The 10,105-nt window shown below is 40.6% G+C and overlaps 1 long non-coding RNA gene across 1 annotated transcript; it reads right to left on the bottom strand.

Moving 5' to 3' along the window:
• Positions 1-8,137: 8,137 nt before the first annotated feature.
• On the bottom strand, positions 8,138-9,784 carry LOC119878744. The gene is made up of 3 exons (XR_005387105.1): positions 9,380-9,784; positions 8,678-8,826; positions 8,138-8,214 (listed from the first exon to the last, which is right to left on the bottom strand). It is a non-coding gene; the product is annotated as an uncharacterized LOC119878744 (long non-coding RNA).
• Positions 9,785-10,105: the final 321 nt, after the last annotated feature.

Raw genomic sequence — 10,105 nt, 5'->3', positions numbered from 1 at the left:
GGTTCAACACACCGTAAAACAATCAATGTGATTCATCATATCAGCAAGAGAAAAACCAAGAACCATATGATCCTCTCATTGGATGCAGAGAAAGCATTTGACAAAATACAGCATCCATTCCTGATTAAAACTCTTCAGAGTGTAGGATAGAGGGAACATTCCTCGACATCTTAAAAGCCATCTATGAAAAGCCCACAGCAAATATCATTCTCAATGGGGAAGCACTGGGAGCCTTTCCCCTAAGATCAGGAACAAGACAGGGATGTCCACTCTCACCACTGCTATTCAACATAGTACTGGAAGTCCTAGCCTCAGCAATCAGACAACAAAAAGACATTAAAGGCATTCAAATTGGCAAAGAAGAAGTCAAACTCTCTCTCTTCGCCGATGACATGATACTCTACATAGAAAACCCAAAGTCTCCACCCCAAGATTGCTAGAACTTATACAGCAATTCGGTAGCGTGGCAGGATACAAAATCAATGCCCAGAAGTCAGTGGCATTTCTATAACTAACAATGAGACTGAAGAAAGAGAAATTAAGGAGTCAATCCCATTTACAATTGCACCCAAAAGCATAAGATACCTAGGAATAAACCTCACCAAAGATGTAAAGGATCTATACCCTCAAAACTATAGAACACTTCTGAAAGAAATTGAGGAAGACACAAAGAGATGGAAAAATATTCCATGCTCATGGATTGGCAGAATTAATATTGTGAAAATGTCAATGTTACCCAGGGCAATATACACGTTTAATGCAATCCCTATCAAAATACCATGGACTTTCTTCAGAGAGTTAGAACAAATTATTTTAAGATTTGTGTGGAATCAGAAAAGACCCCGAATAGCCAGGGGAATTTTAAAAAAGAAAACCATATCTGGGGGCATCACAATGCCAGATTTCAGGTTGTACTACAAAGCTGTGGTCATCAAGACAGTGTGGTACTGGCACAAAAACAGACACATAGATCAGTGGAACAGAATAGAGAATCCAGAAGTGGACCCTGAACTTTATGGGCAACTAATATTCGATAAAGGAGGAAAGACTATCCATTGGAAGAAAGACAGTCTCTTCAATAAATGGTGCTGGGAAAATTGGACATCCACATGCAGAAGAATGAAACTAGACCACTCTCTTGCACCATACACAAAGATAAACTCAAAATGGATGAAAGATCTAAATGTGAGACAAGATTCCATCAAAATCCTAGAGAAGAACACAGGCAACACCCTTTTTGAACTCGGCCATAGTAACTTCTTGCAAGATACATCCACGAAGGCAAAAGAAACAAAAGCAAAAATGAACTATTGGGACTTCATCAAGATAAGAAGCTTTTGCACAGCAAAGGATACAGTCAACAAAACTCAAAGACAACCTACAGAATGGGAGAAGATATTTGCAAATGACATATCAGATAAAGGGCTAGTTTCCAAGATCTATAAAGAACTTATTAAACTCAACACCAAAGAAACAAACAATCCAATCATGAAATGGGCAAAAGACATGAACAGAAATCTCACAGAGGAAGACATAGACATGGCCAACATGCATATGAGAAATGCTCTGCATCACTTGCCATCAGGGAAATACAAATCAAAACTACAATGAGATACCACCTCACACCAGTGAGAATGGGGAACATTAACAAGGCAGGAAACAACAAATGTTGGAGAGGATGCGGAGAAAAGGGAACCCTCTTACACTGTTGGTGGGAATGTGAACTGGTGCAGCCACTCTGGAAAACTGTGTGGAGGTTCCTCAAACAGTTAAAAATATACCTGCCCTACGACCCAGCAATTGCACTGTTGGGGATTTACCCCAAAGATACAAATGCAATGAAACGCCGGGACACCTGCACCCCGATGTTTCTAGCAGCAATGGCCACTATAGCCAAACTGTGGAAGGAGCCTCGGTGTCCAACGAAAGATGAATGGATAAAGAAGATGTGGTTTATGTATACAATGGAATATTACTCAGCTATTAGAAATGACAAATACCCACCATTTGCTTCAACGTGGATGGAACTGGAGGGTATTATGCTGAGTGAAGTAAGTCAGTCGGAGAAGGACAAACATTATATGTTCTCATTCATTTGGGGAATATAAATAATAGTGAAAGGGAATATAAGGGAAGGGAGAAGAAATGTGTGGGAAATATCAGAAAGGGAACAGAACGTAAAGACTGCTAACTCTGGGAAACGAACTAGGGGTGGTAGAAGGGGAGGAGGCGGGGGGTGGGAGTGAATGGGTGACGGGCACTGGGTATTATTCTGTATGTTAGTAAATTGAACACCAATAAAAAAAAAAAAAAGAAAAAAAAAAAAATAAATAAAAAAAAAAAATAAAATAAAAATTGGTATGATAGGTCCATGTCCATTTTCAAAAAGTGTATTTTTCAATGACATCCAAGATAGGTCAGCATTTTCCCACTACTGCAAAAACAGCAATGTGTATCCTCGACGCAGGTATTACAACACATAAATACACTGTTGCCCTGGCTCTCCCTCTGGTTCCATCTGCTCTCTTGCTGTGCAACAGCTATAGCATAAAAAAGCCTATTCTCACACGCTTTTGATATTACACTATTTAATCACATACAGCTGTGGCTTACAAGACTGCTACAAAACACAATTTTAATGTAGTACTCGAAGCCAATTGTGGATAAACATCAACCATTTACTCCGAATAAGAAGTCCAACACTACAAAGATTTTCTTTTAAAGAAAGACTGGTTTTCTTAGAATTTGGCATGGACGTAATTATGACTGAGCCCTCTCTCTGCCAAAAAGACTGATAATGTCAAAAAGGATTGTGTAAAATCATATTAGTGCAATAATGACGCTTTCCAGAATTCCTGGAGCCAGAAAGACCTGAAATGAACTTACATCCTACTTCTCTTCTTTTGTCTCCCTCCCTGCAAATCAGCCCTACCTCCAACCCTCTAATAGATTTAATTACTTCAGAGAAATAATTTTGATTTATAATTCTATTGTTCTTTTCCCAAACTGAGAGAAAGCGAAAGGAAGCTGTTAGGAAGATACTGTTAGAACAAATTGACATGAGGTTTCTTTTGAATTAAGAATGATTCTGGAGAGAAAGACAACAACAACATGAACTTTTTACATAGCTCCTCCTTTTAGCTAGGCACTAAACTTAGTACTGTGAAAACAATGGCTGCATTATAGAAAAGACAATTCCAAAGATAATTTAATATGGGGGGGAGGTAAAGAAAACAGGACAACTAGAAAGGGAGAGTGGCCCCTTGTTACTATTTTTCTCTTATTCAAAACCAATTAAAATTGTGTACATTCTCAAATGAGACAAACAAGATTTATCATAGTTTCATGCTCTCATATTACCCCCTGAAGCGAAAGACATATTTGGAGTTGTACCTCAAGGTTCTATTGCTGGACAATTTTTAGAAAACCAGTTTTGTATGTTTCAGCCTTTCAAAGGAAAACAGAACTTGGGAGTTTTCAAGGCTGTTTTAAAACTGGCAAGTTACCAACTCTGGCTATCAATGCAAATCTGAGGCAGGAAGTACTAAGGAAATCCTAAACTCTTTCCCTCCCTCTGCAGGATTTTCTACATTTTCATGTGCAAGAAGCATGTTAAGGGGTTGTCCTGTTTTGCTTTTGAAGGATCTGTACATTCACATCTTTGAGAATATCCCTTGCCCCATAGGAGCCTCTCTCTTCCTTTCCCTACTCCTTAGTCCTTCGTGTTTCAAGTGTTTGCTCTCTCTATGGCACAATCAATCGGGCTCTAGCTAGACTTTGAGAGATGAGCAGCTGTCCAGGCTGCAGATGGTTGGAAACTCAGCCTGAAGTCAGTGTGCAGTTGATGAGTTACTCCCTATACCTGACCCCAACTCCAACTTCACACCAGGTTCTGAATACGATCTGAGTACAGCAGCCAGAAAAACTCTGTTGGGTCCCACAGATCTTTCTGCAAGATCTTCAGGGGAAGCAGATGGTCCAAGGCGGGAAAGCAGTAGGCTGATGGAAAAGCAGCATGAGTAGAAACCATGCCCTGGATCGGTAGAAACATCGTGACCCGGTCAGGGTAAGGAAATGGAAGGAAGGACTAGCTTGCTGTGTGTGTTTGGATGCATTTTAAAGTTTTGGGGAGATGATAAAGTTTTCCAGATACCACACATGAGGGAAATATCTTTCTCAGCAACAAAGTATCAATTCACCAGGCTGTGACCATGTTTTACTCTTTTTAGCCTTCCTAGTTATGATTAAGTTGCCTTTCCAAGAAACCCTCCACAAAATAACTCAGATTGCGATTCACCCTGGGTCTCACAATGCAATAGCAACAGGTTGCTTGCTTTGAATGGGCTATAACAAAATTGCTGAGAAATATTAGGTTGTGACTCAATCAAACGTGATTATGGATATTATCATTAAGCTAATGAGCTATTTTTTGGTCCCCTTTCTCTAAAGTTTGCTGATTATCCTGGTGGCCTTCAAAGAGCAAATTCGTTTTGATGAAGATTTTTTTTTTTTAAATCTGGCTATGGCTCTTATGTAAGTATTAAAACATGTCATCAAGATTGCTTCTTTTCTGCTCAATCACAATGTTTCTTTTTTAAATTGCTTCTTTTAATAGGGGGAAAAATGGCCAAAAGAAAATTGACAAATGACAGCTTTTAATGCAAGGTCTTGGAAAACATGCATCCTAGAACAATACCGCTACAAGATAGCTATCAGCTAGTCATTGGGTTTTCATTTTACTTCTATGTACATTTATCTAATATAATAATTTAAGCATTTGGAAAATTATTCAAAGGGAGAGATATAGTAACTTATTTCTAATTTCTTTTTCTTTTTAAGCAACAAAGGTAGTGAATTAGTTCTAATGTGATGGGAAAATAAGAGGATCAGAGAAAGCAGGGAAGTGCCCCAAGTTTTTCTAAAACTTTAATTGCATTTGAGGAAAGGGAAACCTTTCCATTTATTTAGACACCCTACTCTCATTTTGTTTTATCATAAGAAAAGAGCAGCTGTATCTAACACACACATTTAAGTAGAAAGAAAAGGTTCAGTATTTTGTACTGTCTGAATAAATGCAATGATACACCTTGAGCTTTAAGAACCCCATAAAGATTCTTCACCCCAAACTAATGTCAGTAAATGGCTTTTGTTGATTAGTTAAGAACACCTGGTTTTACAGGACAGCTTAAGTTATGATGTCACCAGAATATGACTTTTATAGTCAACCACAGAACTCTATTTTTATCAACCATAAGTATTCTTTATGTATCAGTATCATTTTAAATAGCTCTGATTTTTAAAATAGATTATAACTATAAGCCAAGGCTAGGACTGTAGATTTTGTGAATTCCACCAAGGCTTGCTTACCAAATAAACATGAGCAGCATGTATTCCCCTCAGAATTATTATAGGTAATATTTTAAGATAAAAATATAAAAGGAGCAAAAAGACAACACTGAAATAACCCAGTTGTTTTCATGCTATACTGGGTCATGATAGTACTTTCTTACATAGTATTCATGCTGCCAGAAAGTCCCCACATTTTAAAGTATGATTGATCCTTATTCTCATTCCCTGTGTGCCCAAGTTTCAAAGCAGGGCACGTTTTCACATCTTCAGCTTCCAGGAATGTTATTAATGTCTATCATTTCAGAGCCACCGAAACAGTATTCGACAACTTCACAGCTCTGTGAAAGTTTGCAACATAATAATCAATATGAACTACCATGATAGCCAAAGTAGCTGATCCTATATTCCCCACCACCCTGATCTGATTGCCCGAATATCAGTTTAGGTCACCTAATGGATCTACCTTCTTTAAAAATGTTCCAGAAGTTGATGGCTTTGACTAGCTTGAAAGTAACAAGATCCAGATGCTGCCTGTCTACACACTAAACTACACAGGACCCCAAAACAGATTTTTTTTAAATTCCCTCTATGTTTTTCAGGCTCTCCTCTTTTCCCTCACCACTGCACTTTCTTTCTTTACCTCAATCCCTCTCTCTCTCCCTCTCCCAGTCTCTCTCTCACACACACACACACACACACACACACACACACACACACACTTCCCATCAGTGTAGCTCATCCAACATCCTGTCCTTAATATAATGTGCAAGACATTATTTCCTGCTAGCAATAAGTTAAAAGAAATCTCAGGCAGGAAAGCAATTATTCCATTCATTTTTATCTAAAGTTTCCTTTCTGAATATGCTTCATAGTCAAAAAAAGAACCAAAAAGAAAGCATGAATTTTGAAACATTTGGAAAAATTTAGCCAAATGAGTAAAAGGGATGGAATGTCCGATATTTTTCATGGAACCCTTGGGTTTGTTGTTTTTATTTCTTGGGGGGGGATGAGGAATGACTATAAATTTCCTCTTTTAGACTAGCCCTTGCTTTGCCATTTCCTTGAGGAAGGCAGACAGCATTCTCCACCCAATCCCCCAAAGAGTTAAAACACACTGCACTGCACGGGAGCAGGAGGGCTGGTCTACTAAAGCAGCAGCCCCACAAACTAAATGCTCACAAGGGCAAAAAGCAATGTGAGGAGACCTTGCAGGGGCAGGGCGAGTCATGGAGCGATTGAAAAAGAAAGAAAAAAAAGCAACAATTTTTAATAGAATTCGGAAAGTCTGCTGCCTCGTCTGGTTTACAAATAGGCATTGTTGGAGGAGACAGAATAAATAAGAGCTAACTACAGCATGAATTACCGAACACTAATCCCATCAACGAGTCCCGGTGGCAGCACAGATCACTCAGGCACGCCTTGGTCACTCTCCGCATATTTATTTATTAAGAAGACAGTGGAGTCTGGCTAATGCGATACAAAATTAATATCACCTGTAAAGAAACATAACCCATACATTCAAAGCGATAACTCTACCGACACCCTCCCCCCCAACTCATCAAGTCCAATTTAACTGACAAATTGGAGCAGTGATTTCACACCTGAGAGCCTTTCAGGTCTGAACTGCAGGATCAAGTTCATGGTTGGCACTGCCCACTGCTTAGTTACGTGGGCTTTCCACTGGCCCCGTAATGGTCATTTACGCACACACATAAAGACTAAAGTATTAAAAAATTTTTTTTAATTTTTTTTTTTATTTATGATAGTCACACACAGAGAGAGAGGCAGAGACATAGGCAGAGGGAAAGCAGGCTCCATGCACCGGGAGCCCGACGTGGGATTCGATCCCAGGTCTCCAGGATCACGCCCTGGGCCAAAGGCAGGCGCCAAACCACTGCGCCACCCAGGGATCCCAAGACTAAAGTATTTAACCAATTCGTGTCCAATTATCATCAGTTATATTTCATCCCGTTTCAAGACCCACAGGCCTCCTGATGGCAGCCAGCACAGAAAAACAGAGCTTCGAAAAGTAAAGAACATCTATTGTAAAGCTCCAAACTTCAGTCTCTAGAGTCTTGATCACCCTCCATATAAAATAAAATATGTAAGGCAAATACACAAAAACAAAAGCACACCCAAACAAACTCTACGGGACGTCAGTTAGTCGTACTATACCTTCCCACACCCTTCTTTCATTCTATACTCTGTGATTGAAAGTCTGAGTTGCCCCCACCCTGGTGCATCCTATCCAGTGAGAAAAACCCTTTCAGAGCCACAAAGAACAGCTCACCAGAAAAGCCTCTGAAATCGTTGTTGTTCCTGATAATCACTGTCACAATCTCCTTTCTAACAACCCTGTCCATCTGCAAAGCACTTTACTACGGATATCAGGAACATCTTTATGTTGCCAAATAACAACAAAGGAACACGAGCGAAACTATTATCTCTGCTAGAAGAGAAAAACCACAGTCCCAGGGCTTGCTTTCTTCTCATATTCTCCTCTGCCTGCCTCATTAACTCCATTGCTATGTTACTAATTTCAAAGAAGCAGGAAGAGGTGATGGGAAAGGGGAGGTAAATAATAATCCACATGCCTGTTTCCCATCCCAAGTGCAGGATACACACTGCTTGCCAGACTGTGGGTCGAGCCATACCTTGGTTTGAGACAGTGAGGATAGTAGTAAGTGTACTGGGGGTACATTTGTGGCTGATCCAGGCGTTTACCCATGTAGCTGGAATCTTTATCTCCGAGGCAGGGAACTCGATGACAGGGTATGTGCCCCAGGCCGCGTCCTCTTAAACCACTATTCCTGATGGTCCCGATGACTGATGAGGCTTCAGAGATCCTTCGTCTTCCACCACTCACTAGTTCCAACACGGCAGGAATTTAAAAAAGAAACACACCAAAAAAAAAAAGAAAGAAAAGAAAGAAAGAAAGAAAGAAAGAAAGAAAAAAGGAAAGGTATTGGTAGAACAACACATGCACACACACGTGCACACACACACACACACACACACACAGCCTTCCCAGATCCTGCCTTCCTTCCCCCAGCTGCCAGGGTCCACTTGGGATGAGGCACTTTGTTCTCTACCCAGGCTGTCTGTAGTGATGTCAATTGCCAGCGTTTGTAAAGAGGGAGAGAAGAAAAAAATCAAAGTCTTTTTAGCACAACTCTGAATCCTTGCAGATCAGCTTCCTGTCTCCTGTTTGTCTCTTTCCCCACCTTAAAGAAAAAGGGAAAAAAAGAAAGAAAAGAAGAAAGAAAGAAAAACAAAAAAATGAAAAGAAAAAAAAAAAGAGAAAGGGGAAAAGAAAAAAAAAAACAACCTTGCACAGCCTGGTTGCTGCTGTCTCCCTTCCAGAGTGACATGGTGTTCGGGCTCCTCCTGTCCTTTCATTCACTTCCTCTCCTTCCAGCCGGTGGGTGGAACCTCTCCAGGGAGCAGGGTATGCAGTCCAGAAAGCTGCAGTATTTCCTCCAAGGAAAAAAAAAAAAAGCCTGCTTCAACCCCTGCTGCAAGCAAAGTCCTGATTCCCTCTGCTGGCTATCTCGAACAGCAAAGCAATTTTTGCAGCAAAGCTGCTGCCGCTGGAACTGAACCCAGGGAACTCAAATTCGGGCGGTGGATTATTTCTTATCCTTCCCTCCATCTACCCCACACAAGAGCTGCGTTTTTTTTCTTGCCAAGTGGCAAGGTAAGCCACACTGCTAAAGCAAACACAGAAGACCACGGGAGGGAAGAGAGGACGAAGGGAGGAAGGAAGAGAAAGACAAAAATAAAAGCAGACGGACGACCCGTGCTGGTTAAAATGGAACAAGTGTGTCCCAGATGCTTTCAGAACCTGTTAACATACGAAAGCCAGATGAATCCAAGACCCGGTCCAGAAACTAACCTTTTACTTCTCGGAGACACGGAGGATGCTAAGCATTGAAGAAATTTGAGAGTCTATGCCAGGACTACTATTAGCAAGCCCTGCATCGTCAGATCACAAGGACCAACTTGCCATAGCCGAAATGATCATTCTTACCCTTACATCCGTTTTGTAAGCATCAAAGGAGGTATCCCATTAGGTTTACAGGCGTCTTCATAAATAAAAGCTCTGGTTCTCTCACTGTCTATCTATGATGATTTTGATTCAGGGATGCTTTAATCACTTTCCCGATGTCATCACAAAAAAAAGCACAATTACCTGACAGAGTTTTTCCCCACCAATAATAAGTAATATTCTGACATGTCTGTCAGCTGTTACATTATAATACAAATGGTTTCAGCGAAAATATATTTCCTTTAAGGGTCCCTTTTCAAGGCAGTCAAGGCTAAAATTAGACATGCCAGCTGTGTTTTGCTGTGAGCGCTCACGCATGCCCAAAGCGTGGCCAGACCAACATTGAGCGCCTCTCCACTTCGTCAAACCAGCTCTGTTCTCCCCAGCCTAGAGCTGCCTTTTCAGATAAGAGGTTCCTGGTACAAATCCAGCTTCCTAGTGAGGAAGAACAGAGAATTCCAGCCCAGTGCACAATATGGTATCCAGCCACAAACAAGCCCTGCCGCCCGTGAGGTCACTGGCTTTCACTCAGGGGTCTGGTTATTAGAAGCTGTGTGTGCATGGATATTCCTTGGAAAAAGTTAAGGATGGTGGATAAATAGCTTTATGTTTGACAAGAATAACAACCAGAAAGAAGGAAGGAGAGAGGGTGGGAAGGTAGGAGTTAGAAGCCCTGATATCACTGTCATTAAGAGAATTAAATCAATT

The sequence above is a fragment of the Canis lupus genome, unplaced genomic scaffold, assembly GCF_011100685.1.
Source record: "Canis lupus familiaris isolate Mischka breed German Shepherd unplaced genomic scaffold, alternate assembly UU_Cfam_GSD_1.0 chrUn_S1879H2076, whole genome shotgun sequence".
Classification (NCBI taxonomy): domain Eukaryota; kingdom Metazoa; phylum Chordata; class Mammalia; order Carnivora; family Canidae; genus Canis; species Canis lupus.
This window is presented reverse-complemented; position numbering and strand designations above follow the sequence as displayed.